Here is a 26,159-nt window from a genome sequence, read left to right as displayed (position 1 = left end):
TCTCCAGGACTCCATAGAAGGGATAAAGTGTGAATTATGAACTTGCTAGAATGGGCATTTTCTTCAAGGTAACCTGAGCCTTTGTAGTTCTTTATAGGGATTGTATTAAGTAAATCGATGTTTGTTTGTAAATATTAATTGAGGAATACTGCTTTGGTAATTGCATTGTTATTTGCCTTTTACTGAGTTTCTGAGTTTATAACTTCCTGAAAAAGAGATTTAGCCTGTAAACATGTAAAAGATGGCAAAAATCAATGCTGATTTTAAAGCACTCAACCTCTCTTATTCAGGTTCTTCATTCCCAGTTTTACATCCAGCTGCTGCCTCGTCATCTGTGTGGCTGGTGCTGATTGCACCTCTTTTGTCATCAGCCTTCATCTCTAGATGTGACAGGTTCAAGTCACAGTCATTGTGCATATTCTGCAGACAAGGAAACTGGGGGATACAAATGTGAACTAACTGACTTTGCATCACCTGCCTGTTGAGATACGCCTTAGGAACTTGTTTCCTTGGTCAGGAATAGGTGTCACGGCTTGTGAGCCAAGGAATGCTGCCTTGTACCCCTATGGGCTACGCATCAGGAGGCTGTGATGGCCGTCCTTGTCCCTTCTTGTCAATCCAGGATCAGCACACTCCACTGTCAGTCTCTTACACATCATCTCTCTGTCGGAAGGGAGGTTTTCAACTTTCTTCTGGCTTTTTGATAAATTAAAGGAAGTGCTGGATGTCCCACAGGAGGAGGGCACAGGAGTTGCCTTTAAAGAGGGGAGCAAGGAGCAAGCTAGCTGTTGTAGGCTAGGCAGCTGGGCAGGGATTCCCAAAGAAGTACTGGAAAATGTACTGCTAGTCAGTGTGAAATTGTCATCTGTGCATTTGGGGTTCATCTTTCCTGGGGCCTGATAGCTGGGTTTTACAACAGAAGCACTGTATCAGACCTTGGACCAGTTAGATCCTCGGCAGGGCCCGCATGGCAGCTCCTCACTTGCTGGTGTAACCACTCCTCGCCTGAGAAAAATGGCATTCCTTCTCTTCATGGGCCAATGTCTCAGAGGGATTCGGTTAGGAGAACTGCAGCATCCACCGTACATCTAGAGTGTTAGTTCAAAAAGGAGAGCAGGGTTAGTACACGAACCGTAAGGCAGAATTCCACCGCAGCGGGGTGCGCTGGTGCCTCAGTGCATCTGGCCCTCTGGTTTTTCTCCATGCTCCGTTTCTCACATGTCGAGGGGAAATCAGAGCAATTTGTTTTTAGGTCGTGGAGAACTAGGCAGAGGAATACTGCAGAAGTCAAGTGTCTGGATTTTGTGTTGAAAAGTGAGAGAAATGCAGGTAAGGGAAGCTTCACTTTGTTTTTTTCATTATGCCACATGACAGAGGCATATGATAGGTTTATTTTTTAATAGGAGTATTTTAAATATGGGTATTACAAAAGTAGTAGAACACCTTATTCAGAAAAACAAACAAATGAAAAACACTTGGCATGCTGTTATAGCATTTTCTGTCTCCTAAATGGACAATTGTGAGACATACCACAGGAATATATTTGTAATACAGTGCTGTGCTAGTCTGAGCTTTTGCATGGCAGTTTTCAGAAGGAGGAAATCATGTTATAAAATCACTTTTTTTTCAATTTGTTCTAGTGTTACAAACCTTAAATACTGAGGAAGATGTGAGCCTGTGATTTCAAGAACTCTCCAGTTTCTAAATGACCTTTCTGTTGAATATCCTTTTTTGGTGTATGACTTTATTTGCATATAATAAGGTAAAAAATTAAGGAGATTGTTGTTTCATATGCCTCATTTTAAAACAATCCAGGATATTAATGTTTTTTTGCTTTGGTTTATCTTTTCATATGTAGAGTTACTGTTTTTTTGAAAGGCATGCTTATTTTCACCTACTTACCAACAAAACAACAACAAAAATACAACTAGTTGCTTATGGCCATCTATCCCATTCCTCATCCTAATGTTAATGCCATTGATGAGTTCAGCTGTATGGAGAGCGGGGTTGATTCTGTAAGCAGTTGGGAACAGGACAGGTTCTGCTTTGAGGATGTGTGAACGAAGGTAAGCAGCACAGTGCTCTTCTTATCTTTGCCTGATTCAAAGTTCCTCACTGTGTCCGTGTCATTCTACTGGAAAAATCACAACAGTGGTGTGGGATTTTTGGTCTGGGTTCTGATGTGTTTGTGAAAGTTTTCCCCATTGATTACTGTTAACTATTAGCTGTTAGCCACTGTTGGCTACCTATTGCAAACCCTTTCTGTCTTGTTCTAATATTCACTTGTGTACTGTAAGTTGGAGAAGAATTATTATTCTTTGAATTTTCGGTGGATTGAGAAGAAGATTAAAAATAAAAGATGATTATTTTTGCTGTGACAAAATATTTAAAGGTGTGCAGCAGGGAATAAACGATCAGAGCTCATAAAAGCATTCCACTGGGAAATCCTCTGCTATTTTAAAATAAAAACAGCTTTTTAGTAATTTTCTAGAGAAGATTGGTAGGCAAGCAAAGGGGAAGGCAAGTAGAATATGACAACCAAAATAATTTTATTTCTCTACAGAACTCTAATCGTATAAGAAGAATTCTAATATGTTTTTGTCGGTAGAAGGATGACATTCCATAAGTTAATTTTGCTTAGAGAAAAATCACGCAATGTTTACTTTCCTGTTTCTTTGACACACCATTGAACAGCCAGCTGAGGATGTTGTGGCTGTGCATGCCTCTGGGTTCTCAGGATTAGGACTGGGAAGGACTTGAAAGTCAAACGTTACTAAAAAATGTCACAAAAACAGAAGAGGAGACGTTTATTTAATTAATAAGATTTATGAAGAGACTGATGAGCTCCCTCCTCTTTTATAGGATACGCTTATTGCTTCAGTAGGGTTCAAAACATAAAAGTAACCAAAAATTTTAACATGGAGCATCTAACTTACGGTGTCTGCGGATTTGTGCCTATATGTATACTTGCTGAAATAATCAGCCTCGTATTTCTCTTAAAGCCAATAAGCATTTAATGTTTCATACTGGGTTATGGAGGCTTTCGGAGGCATTTATTCACGTGCTGACTCTCAAGGATGGGGGGTCAGTGATGAAAATGATACTTTTTCCAAGGCTGAAATGTCGGGATAGTTTTAGTTTTCAAATTACTCAAATTATATTTGCAGTAAATGAGTTTCTGCTCATGAAATAGACATAATAATGTCAGGACCTGGAAAGGATGAAAAAGTAGATATTTAATAACCCAAGCTCTCCTGAAGAATAAAATTGTGATGAAATTGTATTTTTCTTGGCAGAAACTTCCTAACTCTTGCAAGACCATTTTCAGATGCTCGGTCCCCAGTGCATCGTCACCATGTAAAGCAGCGCTGCCTCCATGAATACACATCTTAAGCCTCATTGGAAACGTTTAAGGACGAGGAAAATAGAAATTAACCAAAATGCAAATGCCAAAAGCAGATACAATTATTTTTCCGTGGAAATACTTGTAGCAGGAGTTCCGAGAGCAGCAGCTATTCTGCTTAGCTGGGTGGGGTTGTACAAAGACAGCTTTAATGCCGGTTCGCTTCAGCGTGATGTTGTATTAGTTAAGGTTAAAATTGTGTTCCCTGGCAAACCATAAAAGATTTCGAAAGTATTAGACACCCACTTTTGTGCTGGAATTTAATATGCAACTTTTTATTGGAAAATAATCGTCCTTGTCTGGCAAAATCCACCATGCAATATTTCTGTTAGTAGGCATAATGCAATAAAGACAGGGAGGGCTATTTATCACTACAAATTTTGAGGATTTCAGGATTCTTTTTATTATTTTAATATATTTCTTTGGTATTAAATCAGAAAAATGATAAATTACACCTGTCGACGCTGTTTTTCTTTTTTCCCAGAAAATGATGTACAACCCAATTTCACTGGTCATTTTGGCTTTTAAAGATATGTATTTTTTTCCTATAAAAAACTCTACCAATAGTTTTTTTTTTTAATAATAATACTGAAGTACTTTTTATTTCGAACATATGAAGTAGTTTATAACTACTTCCTGGCATTGCAAACTTTGGCCTTTTCACATTACATTAGTTTTTTTAAACGGCGCTGGGTACGTATTGCTGTGAAAGAAGCAGGATGTTGTTCAGATGCTGGATCCAGTGGATCAATGTTCGGTATTTGGTATAGATTAAACTGTGGCTAGCCTGAAAGGTTAAAATAATCATTTATTTAATTTCAATACTTGTCCTGTAAGTCAATCAGCTTCTTGACAGCCTTTGAAATTGGGTTATTTAGCGTTGGGTTTTTCTTGGTGTTTTTAACTGTCCTTTTTTCCTTCTTTTTTCGTTTTATTTTTGAATGATTGTCTGTGATTAAAAGCACAACGTTATTCCTCTAACTCTGTTGTACAGTAGGAAAATTTAACAACTGAGGAAAAACATAAAGCATTACTAACAGCAAGGGCAACAAATGATTTGAGCTGGTGTCATGGTTTGCATTACTTTCACAATTATTACAGGTTTGCATATTTTGAAATATATTAGCCCAATTTGATTTCAAAGCTCAGTTATTTGAATTATAAATCATTATGTCCCTCCTAGCTGATCAGTCCTGAAATATCTTTGAATTAATTTACATAATGGAATGTTAGTCATTCCTTTATGTCTTGGAAGCCATAGTGCTCCCTCATGCACGTTTAGTTCTTTCTAATAATTAACTTTTCCCCTGTACGTTTCTGTATCAAAATACTCACAGTTTCATTTTTGCTTTGCACAGGGGCACAGGTTGAAATATTTCTGAGAGACTCTCAATTCTTATCCACGTCTTTGTTAGCCTTACAGTGCTATGGAAGGTGCTCTCTCTTAACAGGGAAAAAATGAAGTAAACTGTAGCTCTGCAATATAAAAACATGAAAGTGCTGTAGATTGACAAAGAATCATCTTAAAACTAGATTAGGGGATTTTCTAATAGCAGCTATGAAACCTATTGGTACACTTTTATCCATTTAAAAAGAATTTAATCCATTTAAAATGAAAAGGGAAATTGTTTATTCCTGTAAAAGTAATCCAACGCTACAACCAATTATGTGCAAGAATGGCAGAGTGCAGCACATGGAGAGGAAAACAGAGCAGCAGTAAGAGTTATGGCTGTTTGACATACATGAGTATGTGCTCTCCTGTAAGGTTATACAGTTGCATACTATTATTTCCTAAATAATCAATGCCAAGGATAAATAGCATTCAGTGAATGACTCCCATTTTTATAGTGCTTGTGAAGCGTGCAAACCCATAAGTCCTTTTATTTCATGCTTTTGATGCATATCTCTGCTTCTTGCAGTTTTTTTAATGATATTTTGGAAAAACTGCCTTAGTGCCCTTGGATACATCGCCATGGAACTGAAACACTGGGATTTATGTGACTTGCTGAAAGTTATCCAGTGATTTTATTTCAAATGAAGGAGAAGCAGCAGTTAGCAAATGTAGGCCATCGCTTTGCCCCTTCTCTCACGTGCAGGCGTCCCTGAAGGCAGCTCTACCTGCAGCACAAAGCTGTGCCTGCAGTGCAGTGGTGGCCAACGTTATCTCCTTCCTCCAAGTCCAGATGTTTGGATCATTTGAGATAGGATTTAGTGTGTCGTCATGTTGTTAAAGATGTTTGTATCCATGCTGCTGGCAAAGGATTCAAGCTGTGGAACAACTCTTGACCCCCTTACCTGTAAGAGCTTCTGCAACTTAAGCTTTGCAAGATCAGCTTCTGTGTTCATACGAAATAGGCTATCTTTTGTGTTACCTAGTGCATCCCTCTGGGAGCCATTTTTCATACAAGCAAATGCAGATGTGCTGAGGCCAAGATGGGGCTGCTTTTGTCCAGAGCTGGAGAGCTTTATGAGTGCCATGGAGAGACCAGCACCGTGCGGCCATCCTGCCACAGTGCTGCCCTGCAGTCTCACCATCACGAGGCACGAGACTCTCCTAAGAAATTTATATTCAGTTCTAATACATTTGAAAATACTTTGTTTTAGTGTGTAACATAGCTTAGTATGTATGAGATACACATTTATCTATGGTAACTGAAGCAAATGAGACAGGCCCGTAAGACTGCCTCTGTGGTTCAGCAGCTGTGAGGTCAGTGCTGCTTAGGGCTGCTGCCAGTCCATTGCCCGGTGCCCTTCTTCAACACAACCAGTTGTAAAGCTGCTTCTATTGCGCTGATAACTTGGGGCTGAGGGAAAAAATTAACATTTCTTATCAGAATCTCTGTTTAATTATATGAGTCATTTCATTCGTCTCTTCTCTGACTAGAATATATGCCACGAAAAGTAATTGCTTTAATTAATAATAGATTATGATCTTTAATGTTCTGAAGAACATCTCCATGATGTATTTTCAGTTGAAATTCAAGGTCTCCTTCATTTAAATTTGTTGTTGTTTCAGTTGGGACTTTTTTCTTGCTAAAAAATCCTGCAGGTTTGTACGACCTGATTACATAGCAGCGATGTGGCAAGGCTGGTATTTCCTTAACACCTGCTGCTGATAGTTTCCTAAAAAGACCTGTGAAAACAGATGCTGTGAAATTCGTGCTTCAGAATCACACAGTAAGTTCTTACAACATTAAGAAATGTTGAGTCTGTATTAGATGTTGTAGAACAAAACTTTTCATACACTTCTGTTTTAACAGAGTAAGCATTTCCCTTCCTTGGGCTTCAGTGGTAATTACAACATCAGTGACCTCTGGTGTTGGACAATATTCTGTACTGCTCTCACTCGTCTTCTCATGGTAAATTTAGGTAAGATCCTCCTCAGGTGTCCCTGCAATGCCTTGGTGTCTTGTTAAGGATTTGTAATGCTATGAATTTTTATGGTAATTTAACCAATTAAACAGCAGTTTAATTGCATAGTAAATATTTGTTTATATTTAAATCACTGCCTATCAACTTGAGAGATTTATGGCATTAAGCAGTAGCAGCATATGTGTTGCCTTCTGTTGGAGAAATAACGAAGGCAAGTTGGGTGTTTTTTCTTTTTGCACAGCATTTCCTAATAGGAGACGTTTACAAAAGAAGGGCCTGAATAAGTGCTTTGAATTTCAAGGCAATGTACTGATTGTGCCAGAACAGTTTCAAGTATAAGTTTTGTTTATTTCATTTATTCATGCAAGTTCTCAGTATACAAAGACTGTGAGTTCAATAAGAGCATTGGTCAGAGCTCTGCAGTTCAGCCTTCAGCACTTAGGGTTGTATCTTGAGTTGTCCTTTGGAAGTTAGAGAGTTCAGACACGTAAAACTCAGAGCACACATTAACTAGATGCAAGGGTGCATTCAGTCCCTTCAAATCCTGCCGCTGCCTTTTGCCACCTGAATAAAATGTGAAGCTCCATCTGCATTCCTTTTTCTGTTTTGTCTGGGTTGAGGAGGTTGAGGTTGTGAAAATGGTCACCGCAATAAACCATGTGTTAGAGAAGCTGATAGTGAATAACGAACACATCATGACTCAGACTGCTTCCGGTCAGAGGCCCAGAGCTGATCAGAACTGTGGGCCTGTATCACAGAATCACAGAATTGTAGGGGTTGGAAGGGACCTCCAGAGATCATCGAGTCCAACCCCCTGCCAAAGCAGGTTCCCTACAGCAGGTCGCACAGGTCGGCATCCAGGCAGGTCTTGAACATCTCCAGAGAAGGAGACTCCACCACCTCCCTGGGCAGCCTGTTCCAGTGCTCCGTCACCTCACTGTAAAGAAGTTCTTGCGCATGTTTGTGCAGAACTTCCTATGCTGCAGTTTCTGGCCGTTTCCCCTTGTCCTGTCTCCACTCACCACTGAAAAGAGTCTGGCCTCGCCATTCTAGAGTCCGGCCTCGCCATTCTGTATCAGCTGGGGATCCACCTTACAGAACACTTCTTTGAGGGCAGGTGTCTGTAGATGTTCTAAGATGGGGCTGCTGACGAGAGCTTTCAAAAAATAGTGCAGCAAGTCTTTCCTGTACTGATTGCTAATCCTCACACAAGAACTGGCAATGTGCAGGAGAAATTGACACAAAGCTGTAAGTCAATAGCAGTTGATTTCCCCTTTGATGTTAATGGGTGCCTGTACTTTCTGCTGCTAAACACTGATGAAAATAGTTGAGTTGGAGACAAGAGCAAACTGTAGTCATCAGCTTTTTCTTAAAGAATGGCAGCTGTGACCTGGACCTGTCTTTTCTTGGCTAATGTCATATTAACATAAGCAGCAGTAGATAACTTTTTCTAGGTTGCATATACAGATTCAGGGATGTTTCCTGTAGGTGAAAAAAAAATGTGTAAGAACAAGATTGTAAGTATTAAAAACAGCACCAGGTTACAGGTGGTGTAAACATACATCAGACAGAATGCAGGCATGTTACTTATAACTGGCTACAGGGTAATAAAGGCCCTTCTGATTCTCCTGCATTTACATCTCCACAAGATCTGATGTGGAGCTTCTCGAAAATACATGTGTCAGTCTGTTGGCTGTTGTCCTTTTTGTTCCTCCTGAAGTTAATTTGGAATTGAACTGGCAGAAAAGCACATCTGGAGCAACAAACAAGTCTGAATTTGCATTTTGGGATTCAAATTTAAAAAAAAAAAAAGCAGAGCACACAGTGTATTGTGCTTTCTATATGTATAGATTGTTTGCACAAGAATTAAGTGGCAGCATTACGTGAATCAAGGGATATTAACAAACTGTGCCTCGTAGTATTTTCAGACCAAAAAGCATTGTACCAAATGTCTTCTCCTGCTTTTTCAAGAGTTTATATCAAATCTTTTTATGTGATGTATCTAAATAATTTACGAAGGAATAAAACTGGGATGAATTTTCATTGATGAATTGTTCTGAGTAAAAGTTTGTTGCCGAAATATTCTTGGAGATCAATCAAATGCAGTACATGGAGAATATTTACCTCTTAAGCAACGTGCTCCTGAAGTGACTGGCAAAATATGGCTGTAGTGGGAAAAACAGTAACATATTAATTATCATTTGCTTTAAAATGTGCTTTGGATTCTGTTGAATAATTTTAACGTTGCATAATCAGACTTAAAAATCTTTGTATCCCAGATTGTCTTCGTAATAATTTTGGGGAGGGGAATTTAGAACTGCACCGTTTTATCTGACTGGCTCCTGGTCCGAGATTTCTAAAGTAAGCAAAGTATTCTGTTGTGTGAATTATAGAGTAACGAAAACTAATGCAGAAAACGCCAGTAAAAGGGGTGTTTAAAAGTTCTTAAATAAGGGATAGTACATTTTTATCACTTCTTTTTTCATTGCTCAAAACAGTAGATCTAAACTGTAGAATATGCTTTCAGCATCTATTCTGCATGATTTGTCAGCATCCTGTACTTACAGGTATATGTAGTCATGCCCAGTGCCAAACCTCTCCAAGGAAAGCAGGTTTAAATATTGCTTTAAGCCACACGTGGGCCTGATGTAATGAACATAGGACACTGAGGATGTGTTTGTGTAGTTTGAGTTACAGCAGATGAACCATGGTAGATTTGTTAAGCATAGGTTCTTTCCTTCCTAATTAGTACTGCAGTGATCACTGGATGTGGATGCTGCTTATAGGAGAATGTGAAAGAAATCTTTAGGTAATAATTCGGTATGTAATTAACAGGAGGTTTATAAAGAGATGGAAAATAACATGAACAGTAATTGTTTAACTTCTAGGAGGGTAAGAGGAGGCTCAAGGTTGTTGGTGAGGAGAACAAAAACCAGTGCTGCATTGGAACTGGCTGAGGAAAGGAGACAGAAAGAGCTGGATGAATATGGAACAACTAAGAGGGAGGAGACAAAAGGCCTCAGCAAAGGCAAATAAGGCTGAATCAGGTCAGCAGAAAGCAGTGGAGAGAAGACTGTGGAGGAGGCAGTCAAAGTTGGGTGGGATTAAAGTCCCATTTCCCAAAGTCCACCAAATCCTATTGCTGCCAGCAGTGGTTTGAAATCCGACGCAGCGTCTCAGCTTCCTTTGTTCTGCATGGGCAGGATGGAAGGTACAGAAGTCATCAGTTACTTTGCTAGTTTGAGAAAGTTCTTGAGCATAGTTTGTGATTTGAAGGTCCTGATTCATCAGCTGTTGTCAATGAACGCAGCAGCAGCAGCAAGTTATGGAAAGTGTTTCCTTTGCTTTATAAAAAAAATCCAGAAAGCTGGGCATGAAAGCCCTGTGTGAAAGGAAGCAGTTCAGGTCACAAAGCCAAGTAAGTATTCAGAACTGGGAAAATGCTGTGACTGAGATGACCTGTGGAACATCCATTTCCTCTCCACTGTAAATACATACACTGCTATGAGACAGCTTGAGTTGCAGGTTCACAATTATTCTCTCAGAGGAGTTTGCCTCTTTCAGTTCAGATGATGTGTCATCCTTAATGAATAACTACTGAGTATTTTGGTTTTCTGTGATGTTACCTGGATTTGTTTGTTAGTCCACATTTTGCTTTCTGTTGGGAAGACAGAAGTTCTCTGTTTTGGGATAAATTATTTGGTCCATGAGAAAAGAGGTTGGAATTAGACCCATTTTGCAGATGGGTATATGAAATGTAGAAGCAAAACTTCAAAGTTTATTGTACTTTTTTTTCAACTAATTTGGTACATGGGAGACTCCACTGATCTTTAGTTCTGACTTATAGTACGTCTGTTGTATCCATCAGTTGCCCAGGAAATAATAGTTCAGAATAAATGGTATTGTTGAAGGTAAGAGAATGAAAAAGATCCCAGTGTTGGATCAAGGAGCAGTCTAGGGCAGGTGCTGTCTTGGGCACTGGCCATTGATAGATGCTCAAAGCAGGGGGTACAAGTGTTTCCCCTGAATCCTTTCCTAGATTTGATTTGCCAGTTAAAAGAGAAGTGAGAGGAGTCCTATAGCAAAGAGCTCTTTAAAGGGCATAAATTAAATTTCTACTCTTAATTGACCTGGAGAGGATGAGTGCATGCGGCAGGAAGACTACCTGCATTAAAGAGCTGAACATAAGTAGCATGAGTACCAATTCCCATGCAAATTGCCATTTGTAAAAAATGTGTTGTTGTTTATAATCACATTTTCAGCACTATAACAGGGCAACGAAACAGTCTAATGAAGACAGCCTTTTATGCCTTTTCCCACAACATTTTCTTTCATTTGCTCCAACTTCACACCTCTGAAACAGACAAGGCGATGGTGTTGCACAGGTAACCCCAACACAGTCCAGATTTATTTCTGTGACGGCTTCATCCTGTATACTGAATATGTAGGAGGTAGAAAAAACAGCATTTAATCATAAAAGATCCTGGTTTAAATGAAATACGTGCATGGGAGAGTCTGACTTACTGTTGCAGCCTTAAATCTAACATTTTCCAACTGTTGAGTCTTGATATCTTAGGTGAGTGTTGTTCTGTGCTGCTGAGCGAATGGTGTCTGACCAGCAGAGGAAACAAAAACAAGAGGAGGAAGGTGTGAAATGCAGAGACATGCCAGTCTCAGTTACAAGTTGTTTGCGACCAACTACTTGTCATTTATTTACATCTCATTTAAAAATACACGTGTGTCAAATGTCGGATTTCTCTTCTTGTAGTGCTGATGAAAGTTCCGGTGATGTCAGTGATATTTTATTGTGAAAGCTTAAGAGACTGACCCTCCTGGAACAATGGTGTGAATATGATGGGATCCTGGTCTGTTTTTTGTTTCTTTTCCTGTAGGTGAAGATGAGAATGAGTTTAAGAATTTCATGCTGCCCCTCACCGTTTCATTTAAGAGTGTGACTCAGATGCTCAACAGCAGTTTAGAACAAGAAGAGGCAAAGGTAGGTTTATTTCAATTACAGGGAAATAAATTATTGATGGAAAAGACTTACAGTAGGGCACCTGTTCAGCCACAGATTGTCATCTCAGCTCTCTTTCTGTCTGTTGAAATGTATATACCTGTATATTGATATATTAATACTTGTATGCATATGCGGATAATGAAGTATGTAGGCAGTGGAGATACAAAGGCCATGAATGACTGTCATGAAAGAAACTTTGTACAAATATTTGATAAAGACTTTGGGATTTTCAGTGCTTTATGGATCAAGTGACCTCGTTTGAGTTCCATTTGTAATCAGAGGGGAAATGTTAATTCATTGATAGTTCATCTCTTTCATACTTCCCTTTTCTACGCAGTATCCTATTGTGTTTATTAACATATCTATTAGGGATATAAGGAGACATATTGTAACACACTTGATAAAACACTGCTGCTTTAAAGTTGTTTTTTTTTTTTAAACAAGAATTTATTATATAAATCAAGACTTTATTAAATGGCTGGGCATATATGTATAAATAGGAACTGGTCTTGAAGTATTGCACCCTTAAACTGAACAAAGTGATTAGGATAACTGATAGCTAAATAAGGTTTTTATGTGCCTGTGGGAGCCATATTAGGATTGATTTGACAAGTCAGTTCAGCTGTGGCAACAGTCATAATATCTAACACAACATTATGTTTTATTAGTAAAATCCTTAAGTGCAGCAAGCTGTTTGTGTCAAAACAACAGTATATTTTAGGGAAGAAAAAGACTTGCTAGATGCAAGCTGCATCATCAGGAATGATAATATATTAGGGAGCTATTGCATTAAAGAGAGCCCCTTCCACTGCCACTGAATAAATAGCTACCGGTGCAGGCTGGAGCCTTGCTTCAGCCACACAGGGTAATTTGGAAGGCACCCTCACAGCAATCCACTATTTGGAAACAGTTTACAAAATAATGGAAAATTAAACAGACATCATCGTTTTCATCCACTTCTTCTTGTAAGAAGATGAACAGATACCCGAGAAATATTTATCCAATGATTTATCTGCAGAGCATATCAGGCATGAAGAGAGGATGCACAGTTCACAGGAACCACTTGAGCTGAGCTGCTGTCTTTTAAAAATAAGGCTTGATATTATTTCGACGTATCCTTAATTTTGTTTATGTATTTAGTTTTAGTGTCTTTTTGTTTGTGACATGCAGGCAGTTAAACTATTTGGGGTTCATCTTTTGTATTTTGAAGCCATTAATTCAAACAGTTGGAACGAAGAGGTCAGTGGATATCGTTCTCCTTTCTGCAGGAGGCAGCATTTACCTCATGTGAGAATTCCATTTATTAAAAGAATTCTGCTGCTGTCCTGCCCGGTTTGTTAGGAACCATCTCAGCAGAGAAATTTTAATGGAGTGCCAGTGATATATTCCTAAACTAGCAAGTTCTTAACGACCCTGGAAAGTGACTGCTTGATTACACTTTAACGGTATTTGCAAATAAAATCACAAGTAATTAAGGGGAAATCTCCAGGCTTTTGAGCAAGTTTGATGCATGATAACTGCCTGATTCAGCTTCATCTAGAGTAATGCTGTGTAGACAAGAGCTACTGAGATCAATAGCAACATAATGATAGTGGCAGAATTAAGTGAGTAACCTGAGAACTGTGTCTTCAAAATGCATGCAGCTGCCACAAGCCAGGGCCACACAGTGCACTCCGTGCTTCCGTCCTAAATGTTCATCAAAAGACGCCCTGCAGGAAAATGGAGTTAGATGCTCTTTATTGCTGATCGTGTCTCTTGCCACATTTATCAGGGAAATTGGATTAGCAGTTGGCAGCTGCAGGTAGACAAGGTTCTGCAGTGATTAAATATGCAGCTTGGCTGCATTTGTTGTGACAGACCTTTAGTAAATTCTACTGTAAGCACCATCTGTCTAATTTATATAAAGAAAACTTGGTGCTTTAAGCTACTGATAAAGGACTAAATCTGTTGCTTTATCATAAACAAAACTTTTGCTGTAAATTCTCTTAAATGTAATTTATTGGGTTAAAGCTATTTTTCTATCACGATGGATAAATAATACATGCAAAAGTGCTTTCAGGTACTTCATTTCCCAAGTACTGAGAACAAAAACAGTTCAGTTCTTCAATAAAATGCTTAGTATTCCACTCCACAGGGAGATGACACTGTTAAAATATCACTATGAAAATGGTCCAGGACTGCCAAATTCATTTAATTTGTGGTTTTTACTAGGACTTTCTAACTGGCTAGGGTTTTTGTTTAGTATTTCTGAACTGCACCATTGAATAGCAGTCACAGCACGGGAGCTCTTTCTTTTTAAGATACATTTGTAATCGTTCAGGCTGCACGCAGAACATATGTTTAGGTTTCTGTTCTGGTGAGATCAAACGTAATTGAAGATGGCTTAAATGATTGTGCGTCGCTTTTTTTCCTCTCCTAGTTCCTTCTTCCCGTTCTGGTATTGATACAAAAGAAGTCCAACATTAAAACAGAGGTGATTTTCCCCTAAGAATTTTGGGGTTTCTCGTGCCAACCCGGTGAGGTAATGCAGTGACCGGGCAGCCCGAATCTCAGGCGTACTTTGTTGAGAGCTGTGACATCATCAGGTTTGATAGAAATGGGTGGAAAAAAAACATCTGAGGAAAAAGCAGTTAAATAGCAACATGCTATCTTTAGCCGGTTTGTAGAAACTCCATGCTGTTAAATTATTTAAAATCCTTGATTTTCAGCTTGCACACATTAAAAGTTTTCACACTAAGTGCCAAATGTTGCAAACAGCACTTTAACAGAATGATTTTGCTTTGATCCCTGTAGCAGTTCCTGAATAATTTATCACAGGTTATTGCCTTAATTCTGGAGAGGGATAGAGCAATAAAGGCAGATGAAAACACTCCAGTTGAAACACCTTGGGGCCTGCTCATTCCTCTGACACGGCTCTTTTGTTGGAACTATTTAGAGGTTATTAAGACGTGTCTCCAGAATTAAGAGTATGCTGTAAGGATGAAGACAGCCATCTTAATTCTAAAGACAAAGCGCAATGACCCTTCACCTTTTTTTTTCCTTTGTTGTTATTATATAGTAGAATTATGAGGGTAATATTATAGCTGCACCCAGTAGTGCCACTATGGTTAAGGGTCTGTCAGACTTTCCATTACAAACCCTGTTTTGGGGGTGGGTGCCGTGAGGAATCTCATCCCTGCTCAATTGCTGAAGTCAGGCACTGGGCACACGCTGGCACGACAGGGTGGTTGCTCTGAAAGCATTTACATGTTCATTTCTTTTCTTTTAAAAGCCTGCTGAAGGGGCTCAGCCGGGACTTTGAACCAAAACGCTGCAGTTGTAAAAACTGGTTTGATTTAATGCTCGAGGAAGAATATCTTAAAACTGAAATTTGATCAAAATTGTTTTGTTAGTAGGAAAATCAGTGTGCAAGTCTGTGTACCGCTGACGAGATCTGTTCACTGTGTGTCTTGTATCTGTTGTAGTTTGCTTCTCATCTTACTCATTTTGCAGCTACCAGTGCTGCTATCTGCTCTCCCTTTGCCTCAGAAGCGGCTGGTTGTAGTTGGGATGAAGCAGTGTCTTCATGTGCCATTCAGATTGCTCTGTTAAGCTTGCAAGGCACTTTCAATCCCCTGAGATGACAGCCTGAAAGGAGACGTATCAGTGTTGCTGTTTGCCTCTAATAAGTTTTGTGCACGTGGATGCTATTTGAAAAATCATAGTAGACCAGTAACTGTGAAAAACCTAAATGTCTTGGGAATTGGATGGTTTTGGTGAGGTCCTGGCCTGGTTTTTATTGTTGTTGGTTTGTTGGTTTTTTGCTAATGTGACTTCAGCATCTATGGAATCCGGAGTGGTTTTTGCTCCAACTGAAGTTTCAAGATACTTGTTAGCAGCGACATAAATGGAGCAGGATTTATCTTGGGATTCTGTAGCACTGCATACAGGCTGCTCAAATCCTCAGCTGTCAGAGGTCCTTTTTTATTAAGTTGAGTTCTGATTCAGAGCAGCTAAACTAAACCACTGAGTACTCTGGAATTGTATGGGACAAGAGCATTAACTATTGTGCTGCTTTCTAGATTGAGGCAATTTATCAAGAATTATATTAATTATATATATATATATTGTTATATATATAATTAATTGTAATATTATAGTTAATGGTGTGGGCCTCTTAATACCGATATCGATGCTGAAAGCAGAGTAGGCACGTTATGGAGATACACTGGGTTGGTTGCATTCATCTAGGCCATGTTCTAGAGACCGCAGTAAGATGGCGAGTTCAACATCAAGCAAAGGCCAGTTCATGTCTTTCTAGGGGCTGTAGCTCTCCTTCTTCCTTGCATCAGCCTTTACTTCGTGCAGTATTCCATACCACATTTTATTTAATTTTATTGTGCTAGTATGGGCGAGAGAACCCAAATCATTCTGGGAGATTTCCACCTCCTCGTGTATTGTTGCGTCTTTGTATCCCTTTGGATAGAAGTGTAAAGCGTTACTGCCTTGTTCTTTTCATTCTTTATGGTTTGGCTGCCATGTCTGCCACAGAGTTACTTTCTGTGTGGGCAAAACAGTGCACAAAGTATGAAAATGCAGATAAATATAAGGATAAAGTTACAATTTTATGTCATATCTTCTCGGTATTGAACACTTCCTCTCTAGTGATTTCAGAGTCCCATTAAAGTTAATGAGAGTTGAGACCTCTGAGCATCTTGAAAGTTCAGGCCATTAGAATGCACAACAGAAGGGAAGTGCAAATATTAAAATACTCCTAGCAACCTCACCGCTGTTTCGAAGAGGACTCAATTTATCCTCAGATAAATCTACGTGTATGGCATCCAAGTCAATTGGACTAATGTGTTTGCATAGGAAAAGTAGAAACTAGCCCTTGTGTAAGATTACGTGCAGCAGTTTAACAAGGCATCAGCCGTAATTTGCTCTTTGTGTAATCAATTAGAATTAACACGTGAATGTTACCTTTTACGTTTCTCAACTCTGTCAATATTACGGTGTTATCATTGAGTGCAGTTTTGAAAACTCTCTTTGAAAAGAGAACTCCTGGCTGTTTTGTTGCCGTGCTTCTGTGATCTTTTAACCAGGCTCTGCAGTGCTGTGGGCTTCATAATGGAAAAAAGAAATCCCTACAAACCCCACCTGCCACGCATGGGTTACATTTATTAGTACTAATTCACTATCAAAAAGGAATATCTGTTTAACTCCAGTCAAAAAAATGTGCTTATGTTGTGAAAATGCTTTTCATTCGCTAACGTTTTTTGGTATTTCTATTAATTATCGTGAAAAACCCTTTTAATAGGGGCTAATTATCTACATGTAGTTTTGTCTGCCTTTGAGCTGAAAAGGTTCTGAAGCCTCTATTCATTAAAGGGAAAAAAATCTCAGAATTAATGTTAATATGGATAGAGATTGACTTGGTCCCCTGTAAATAAACATCAGTACTTCTTGGAGAAGCCTATTTTGGAAAATGACTTTAAAAAAAAGAAAAAGTTAAAATAACAGTGCAATGAGAATCTCAGTATAACCTTAAATGCAGCTCATTATGACTACCAATTAGTCTTAGACCTCATTTTAAAATATTACAGGCTTAAATTAACATTTTATTGTTATTGCTACTTTAAATATATTAATACAGGAAGTACTTTTAAACTTAATGCACTGTCTTGGAGCATTGTTTTAATTTGCATTATTCATTAGTATGGTATATTGAATAACCAAAAGCATTTTCTGAGCATTGTGTGAATGTTCTCGCTGTCAAAGTTGTGGAAATCTTGTTTGTTGAAAGAGCCTTAGTGTTTTTTTTATTTAAAAAAAAAAGTATTTGAGCAAGGCATTTAAACTAATGAATCAAAATCAGATATGTGGTCATTATTGGCTGATTATTACTCCATCTGCTCTGTGCTAACGTGAAAATCAATTACTGTGTCTCCTTCCCACTGACAGCGTATGTTGATCGGGCTGGCAAGAGATCTTCGAGGGATTGCCTTTGCACTAAACACAAAGACCAGCTACACCATGCTGTTTGACTGGATGTATCCTTATTACACTATGACAATACCAGCTCTGTGCACAGAGGGATACCAGGCCCCTTGCATTAGTTTAATAGTATGGCACAGTGGGGAAGAGGAAACAAAGCTAAATGAACTAATGTGTAATCAGCTAAAATTACAGCACAATGGCAACCATGCAGTTAACTGGGAAAGACCACAGAGAGGTCACTTTTTTTGTTGTGTCACACTCCTAATCTGGAAAACACATCCAAATGGTTTCTGTCCCTGCTTAAATCCATGATGTTTTTGTAAAGAGAAGGCTGTGTCTTAAAGCACAACGTACCTGTGATTGTTTTAACATCAGAAGTGCTTTAAAAAAAGCCCTGTACAAGTGCAATCTGGGGGGATTTCTCTCTGGTATGAATCATGTCTTTAATTTAGTCAGTTACTGTCTATTTATGTCAACTCTATTAATATCACAACACCTGCAGTCTTCCTGATCAGAAGAAAATGGACTTCTGAAACCAAAATCCGAATGTTTAGGCTGCAGCTTTCTTGGACAAATGATGATAATGCAGCTCTGTTTGCTTTCAGTATTGTACGTATCTTTGTACCAACAAATACGGTAATTCTCGTGGGTATTTCCCAAGTACTTAGAGAAATGTTTTGTATTTTCATAAATACGAAGGCGTAATTCTTTGTGGGCACAGTCATATTAGAAAAAAAATACTGCAAAATGTAGTGAAGCAACTGCAGCTATTGGCTTTATAATTTAGATCTCAAAGCTGTGGAAGTTAATTATGTTTGTTCTATGAACAGAAAAAATAATGTGCAAGTATAGCTGCATGTTTTATTAGAAACGTTTCAGTTAAATAATGAACATTTTCTGTTTGCTAATCTTTTTTTCTTTTTCTTTTTTTTTAGCAAAAAAAGAGTGCATTCTGAGAAATGGTGACTAGGACATCATCCTGAAAGGATGACAGGGCTGTAGAACTGAGCCTGATACGATCTGATAAACATCCTTGTACAGTGGGCAGAAGGATTGTGATGACCATTCAGATAAGCCCTATTTAAGACCTTAACAAGCTAGCAATGATTCTGTCCATGTGCAGGCTCTGCTTGCATGATGCAGCTTGCAGAAAGAAAAAAATCCAAAACAGAAGGCAATATAATCTTTTTTTTTTTCCTTTAAAATCAATGGAAAGCATCACTTAATTTCAGATTTAGAGAACTGGAGGAAAAAAAAAAAACAACAAACCACTGAAGCCAGTCTGTGAATTAGCATCTCATTTTCTAGTGAGCACCATTGGGGTACGTTTAACTTCATTAGTACTGCTTGTGCTTATGTTACTCTAAAACATAATAATATAGTCTGGAGGATGTGTAAAAGTAGATCAGCATTGTTTCAATTCCAGACTCATTTTACTTTGTTTTTCCTGGTACAGCACAAGTTTCACAGAGCTCTGTGCTAAACTGGAGAGCTCCAGCTATAAAGAGAGGGAGAGGAGAGACTTACCTCCTCTGCATTTGAAAGAAATGGATTCATCCATGGAGGAGGGTTTTTTTCCTGCAAGGATTCAGGATACGTAACCCTCAGGATCCTTTCCTGTAGGAATTAAAAATACATGTATTAATTTCATTTTATAAATTAAGTTCATTTCAGATAAACAAAACCAGCCTTAAACTTTTGGATTTCATGAATCTATATTAAGAGTACAGATAGACTAAAATGAGTCTTTGTGGCATTTGAAGCTTCAGCTTTCCCAGGTACCTTTCCCTTGCACAGGTTCAGAATATCTTTCCTTACCACCTTTGGCCATAGGGACAGCTGTGTGCTTCTGAGCAGTGGCTTTCACCTCGGCTGGGTCCAGTTTCATCCAGGTGTGGATCCAAAGCATTATGGCAGAATAAGTTGCTGTTATCTCAGCTCCTCTGTGCTGTAAAAGCAGCAGAAAGAGAAACTGCAAAGAGGAGGGAGGGTCAGCATCTGATCGTGTGGTGTTATGTTTAAGTATCTTTTGATTACTATATTTCTTGTTTCAAATATCGTGTCAGGAAATGTAAAATTGCCTTATATTCTAAAGGCAAGCTGTTCTTCAAAACAGATTTTAATTCTGTACTATTTGAAACTTTAGTCTTTTAATATTAAAAACTGCCGATACAGGATATTATGCACAATATGTTTTATTCACTTGCATTTGTTCAGTCAGTAAATAATAAGGATAGGCAGGAAATAAAAGTGTGAGCTTTTAATACCGTGAGATCATTCTGTACTGAAGAAGCACAGAAGCAGTTGCTTATGAATCACTGACAGCAGAATTTTCCGAGGAGATATTTTGGGTCTGCTCCCTCTGTTACCAATGAATCACTCGTAGTGTTTGCTCAGGTGAGAGATTCCTCTCTTTTTTTTTATGATCCAAGCGTTTAGGATTTAACTTGTGTCCAGTAGATGGCAAAAATGAGCAAAAATGATTCCTTTCAAGTTCTTTCAGTCTCAAAAGGCGGGGAGGGGGGATGCCACCCCTGTATCCTCAATTTTACCATTATGATGGAGTTATTAGGATCGTGCTTTAGAGGTGAATCGTCAGGTATGCTCAAGCTGCACTAGGTTGCCAAGTAGGGCTGTTATGTAGCAGGCTTGCTTATACTAATTGAGTTTCTGTAGCAAATCAGGCTTCTTGGAAAAAGGCCAAAGGCTTTTCATAATTGTATTGACAAGAAAATGAATATGATAAATGGTGTTCATTCAGCTGAGACAAGATTTATAGTTTTCCTCTGGCAAGGGGCGAAGAGAAAATACTTACAATAATAGTGAAATTTGTTTTAAAGTTGTGTTAGGTGATCTCAAACAAAAACTGGATTAAAGGATTTCAAAATATTTTAAGCAGTTTTAGGTGTTGTGTGTAGCACCTTGCTGAAGAATCCCAGTAATGAAAGGTCACAGAACCACAGAATGGCTTATGCTGGAAGAGACAGCAAGCTCCAGTGCCTGCTGTGGGCAGGGCTGTCCCCCAGTACATCAGGCTGCCCAGGAGATGAAGGAAAACATCACACAAGCCAGCAAAGAGAATAAAAAAACCTAGGTATGAAAGTCATTTGTTCTTCCCCAAACACTGATATGTCAAGCTGTCAGTGATTCCAGTACCACAGCTTGGAAAGTTCTTGTCTTTTATAATTGCAACACGTGGGTGCTGTAATTTGTAGGCCAGTCTTGAACTTGAATGTACAGCCGTTCTGGCCTCAAGAAATGAAAATAATCAAAGTCTGGTTTTCTTAATGGTTATGATGATGGTCTTTGTGTATTTCATTCTGTTTCTTGCTTTAAGACTGCCTGGACGAGATTCTGAATGTTTAATGTGTTTCTTCCTGCTAATATGAGACCGCAGTCTCAGGTCCTTGGTCCTGCAGTCAGATAAATCCATGGCGATTTGGTTCTGAGTTGAGGGCGATATCCACACTTCTGTACTTCCAGTCAGTATTTCTTACAGTTAGGTGGTAACTTAGAGGCAGTCTTGCTCTGTTCCTCCCAGTTGATTCTCAGTATTTTATGACTTCTGATGCCTGTAAAAGAAAAAGGTTGCAAGAATTAGGCTACTGGGTTGAGTCAGAGTTGCAGTGTGCTGGATAGCACAGGGTGTGTGTGCATGAGCACATGAAACTGTTGAGAATTGTTCCAATAAAGATGGAGATATCTATACAGAGAGAGCCATGTAGCTGTGAAGGCGATGGAAATGATCTGTCCTGGAGGAGTTTCACCTAGGAGTCCTTTAGGGGTTGTGGTTGACCTTGATGAGGTATGCTTCTTTAGGTCTTTTTTCCAAATCTCTTTACCAAATTGTTATTGTTACATATCTATCCAAATCTGTTTGATGTTTCTTTAACAAAATAAAGGCATTTACAGCCCAAAGTTGGCCTCTTCAAAAGTATTTTTTTTAAAGAGCTGAAATTTTAGGTTTAAATGTTTTAGGGATTCAGAATTTGAAGGAGACCACTAAACTACTGTAGAGATGAAGGTTTTCTAAACACATTTTCCCATAAAACAAGGCTATACACAATCTATAACGTGTGTAATAGGTGCTATTGCCAATTGCATTGATTGAAACCTTAGTGTTATTCCTTGCAGTTTGCATCTTTTTCAGCTTGAACAATAAAGCTGGTAAGGTTACATTTGTGAATTAGCCAGATTCCTTGAAGTTTGTGGTTAAAATACTTAAAAGTACCGTTGTCTTTAAAACTAATTTCTTCTACTTCATTGTTGTTGTTTGTTGTTTTTTAATAGCAAATTGCTGAAGCCTTTCCATTGACCCTAGCACTTACAAAATGCACCTATGGTTTCCAGACTTTCCTTGACAATTAATGTGAGCTTAATGCTTGAGCTTGTGAATTGGGATAGTTAATCATATTGGATGTGTTAGCAGCCTGTGATGAATACTCATCTTTTCGTTGTAGGATTTGGCTGTCAGGTTACTCTGCTTTCTGTTTCCTACCCCACAAAATTCCTTTTACCACCTTCCTTTCGTGGATGTGGGCAGTCTGAAGAGGAAGTTTGGCATTGGAGATGAGTCGCTCAGTTCAGTCTGTACCCTGTGTAACGCTGCTCTGTTTCGAGTATATTCACCATCCTGTCGTAGAGAGTGAGTGCTGTAAGTCCATCACAGGAAACAGTGGAACTGGCTTTCGTGACATTACAAAGCTGAGAGGTGATGTGGGCCATCTGTGTCCTCTGAGAATATTTTAGGCAAATAGGATTTGGATTTAAATCCATATTACTGAGTAATTCTCCTTGGTACGTTTAGCTCCAGTTTGACTTAAGATGTAAAGAACCCTCTAAAGGGCAGCAAGGGTATATTCCACATCACTGTCTTCTGCTATATAGAGATTGTGCCTACAGTGCCTCGAGCAGCTGGCAGCAAAAAGGCACCAGTCTTTAGGAGCCTCAGACAGACAGCAGCAGCCAGAATGCCTTCCATCTGTCTGCACAGTGCTGTCGTTCATCAGCTGTTCATCATGTGTGACGGCTTGGCCTGCTCCAGAAGAGCTGAGACATGACTGTGTCTACATATCCAGGAAGCATGTCAACCTCCATGCGTTTCAGGCTTGTATTTCATGATCTAGCATTGGGTGCTTGGCCTGTATACAACTTGGTAAGATTCACAGTGGTTGCCTTCATGGTCTGAATAGGCAGTACCGTTTTCCTAAGAGCAGTCACTATTTCTAGTGGCGTTAAATAAAGCAGAATTATATGACATGAAACGAAGTTAAAAGAAAAATAAGTTTAATATTAAATAAAGTCATTAACTCTGTTGGCTAGATCGTATCTTGATAGCGAATTGCATAGTTAAGTTCTCTTGGTTCAGTATCACAAAAGCTGTTTAATTCTTTACCAGTGGAGTTGTGCTACCTCCCTTGTATTTACAGGCCTGCATTCCTATCCGAACAAACTCTTCTTTTCAGCAAGTTGGGAAAAGTAAGGGTCAGCTGTGCATCAAATCATTGCATCCAATGTTTGGATACAGGCAGTAACTCATTGTATTTTTGAGTTACATTGCAGAATCTACTAACCTTACTTTCTTCTGTATTGCATTCTTTCCAAGCCTCTGTTAAAAGAACCGATACCTCTTGGGTACCGATGAGCAAACTTTTGGGGCAGCTCCTCACTGATCTCCGCACAATTTGTCTGAGTTCTTTTCTTGAATACTCTGGAAACAAGCAGTGCACAATGTGATTATTCCCAACCATCTGAGAGCAAATCCAATATATATGAGGTGGCGCTGAAACTGTGGCCCCTGGGATTTGCTAATTTGTAAATCTTATTCTAGAGAGTAGGTCAGGTCTAGATATACAGGTAGCATGGACAGATATTCACCCTGTCAGAATGAGGTGCATCTGCCCCCCTCCCCCCCCACTTGACAGTGTGCTCTGGATAGGGGGAAGTTTTGTAGGATGTCCCTTTGTCAGTACAATCTTTAACTAATTTTGATGAAGATACCCTACACACTTTTCTGTTCTGCAAAAAGCTATTGAACTGTGGTACCAGGAAGCTGCATGTGCAGCACCTATAGTGAAACTGATGGCAGAATTCATGCAAACAGGTAAGAATCACGTGGAAATTAGCTAAGTGATGAATATTGCAGTGGTGTGCATTCTGTCTTTCAGGCTTTGTCTTTAGCATTGCTACTTCTGTAGCTTTGGGAACAACATTCACAAACAAAATTCAGCTTTCAGTGTTGTTTTACCATCAGGAACATGCAGGAACCTGCTGCAGTTTTATATTAAAAGGTAGTGCAATAGTATGCTTTAACTAGAGATAAATATAGACTTCATAATTAAATATCTGAAAATAGTCTCCTGTCAAGGTTTGCTGCAGGCTGTGGTTGCCTTAAGCCAAGCAGTGTACATATGTGCCTCTAAAACTGCAGCTCCCTGACAGTTGTTTGGTTGTTTTTTTTTCCTTAGTTCAAAATAGGAAAGAATATTATCCAACACAGCATTATTTATAATCAGCTTGTAAGTAGCTTGTCCCACAACTAAGTTCTTCTTCATGGGCTCCCTGAAAAGGCCACAGAACAATTCTAGTAGCTGATGTCAACACTTTACATTGCAGGTGTTAGAATGAAGTTTCTCTTTTACCGCTGGTAACAGAACAATTTATTTTGGGGATGTTACAGATGGAAATATTTAGTGTATTGCCCAAAGGAAAAAATGAATTTGAAATGAGAAATGGATAGTTAGTGTCTCTGTGCTGGTTATCTTTGTGACCAAAGTGATTGGGGTTCTCAGCACAACAGGGTGTGTGCACATCGCTTTTTATCCGGCCTTGCAAGTCGGTCGTACAGGGAGAAAAGGTGCAATATTTCAAGTTTGAAGAAATACTTGATGGAATGGAGTGGCAGGAAGCTGGTGCCTGAAATTGGTGAAGCGTGATGTGTGCTGGGGGCCTGCAGGGCTGCACGGCCTAGAGGAGAGCTGCTGTGTGTGCAGACTGCCTTGCCGTGGCTTCCTCTTTGGTTTGTGTGGGTTAATTACGCCTTTTATCCCAGTTGGGTTGTAGTAAAGGCTGGACAAGTTTAACCTATTCTTACTGACAGTGCTGTGCGCAAGCAGTGCACTCTAGTAGTGCTGCAACTCGTTCCAAGGAGAGACTGTTAAAACATAAACACAGCACTCTAATAATAGCAAACTGAAGCAAAGAGGAACTGGAACAATAAATCTTATGCAAAAAATGACTACTTTCCATATTCATGTTGTTTTTCTGTCTATTGGTATTCAGAAAATCTGCCTTGTTCCCTTTAGAAAACATCATCTGGGATGGAGGTTTTCATGAGTTGTGTAGTGCATTAGTTTTTACAGGTTAGAATGCATTATACAATATACTTTGACATGGTTAAAACGTGTTACAGAGTATCAGATTTTGCATTATGCCACTCAGACATTGAGAAGATGTGCTCTTTTTGTTCTTGCCTCTGTGAGCCATTATCATTTTGAGCATGTGGAATCCACAAATATTTTGCATGCGGCACGTTTTGTTTACTGGTAAATACTCAGACTTACTCCATAATTTGAAGCAATGGGCGCTGCTTCAAGGGGCTCAGAAAACAAAAAGTTGGACTTAGAGCAGTGAAAGATAGCGACTGCTGTCTCTGTGACAGGGGTCTTACAGTCCACATACCACCAAAAGCAGACTAACAAATGGGTCAGCCAGGGGTGCTCTGTGTTACATCTCGCAGTGACAGCTCCTTTCCTGCTCAGGACAAACCAGCACTAAAGGTAAGGTTTTTGCTAAAGTTACTCAGAAACTTAAGATCTGTGTTGAAAATCAATTTTTAAGTTCTAAATGGCTCTCACTTAGGCATAAACTGGAAGTTAAAATTCTGTATCACAGAGAGAATAGACAAATACAGCAGACTTTGGCAATAACTCTGCTGCGTTTCCAACTTGGGGACCAAACGGTTTGTGTTGGCTGTGCTAAAGTGTTTGCATCAGGAGAGAGATCGTGGTTCCATCTTCTTAAGGTCTGACTGTTCATAGAATGCATGTATTGCAATTTACACTCACAGAACTGGCTTTTGATTGCCATGAATTTTATGTGGCAGAATAACCTGTGGGGATTGGCTGATTTTAGGAACAAGCAAGAGTAAAAGTTATCCCAACTAGTTGGACTGTGGGAACTCTGCATCATTCTTCTGAGCTGTATGCAGGCACAAGGTGCTCACGGGTCACCGTGAAGGGAAGTATGTGTTGTCTTGTCACCATTTCTGGTTAAAATTGTTTCCTCTTTTGTCACTACTGTGTCTTAAGCAACCATATTTAGATAACTAGAGTCACGTCATTGGAGTGAAAGCTAGAATTTATTGAGTCCTTTGCAGTTTTCTGTTTTGAT

At 39.1% G+C, this 26,159-nt stretch overlaps 1 protein-coding gene across 1 annotated transcript in view; it reads left to right on the top strand.

Moving 5' to 3' along the window:
- Positions 1-26,159, top strand: part of LOC125700426 (ran-binding protein 17-like) — a 136,472-nt gene that overhangs the window by 69,909 nt on the left and 40,404 nt on the right. Inside the window, 5 exon segments of the mRNA XM_048960980.1 lie at positions 1,641-6,580; positions 6,664-6,772; positions 11,668-11,771; positions 17,733-17,821; positions 23,765-23,871. The gene's annotated coding sequence lies outside the window, so the exon portion shown is untranslated.

The sequence above is a fragment of the Lagopus muta genome, chromosome 14 (assembly GCF_023343835.1).
Source record: "Lagopus muta isolate bLagMut1 chromosome 14, bLagMut1 primary, whole genome shotgun sequence".
Lineage (NCBI taxonomy): Eukaryota > Metazoa > Chordata > Aves > Galliformes > Phasianidae > Lagopus > Lagopus muta.
The sequence above is the reverse complement of the archived record's forward strand: the minus strand, read 5'-3'. Positions and strand labels throughout refer to the sequence as shown.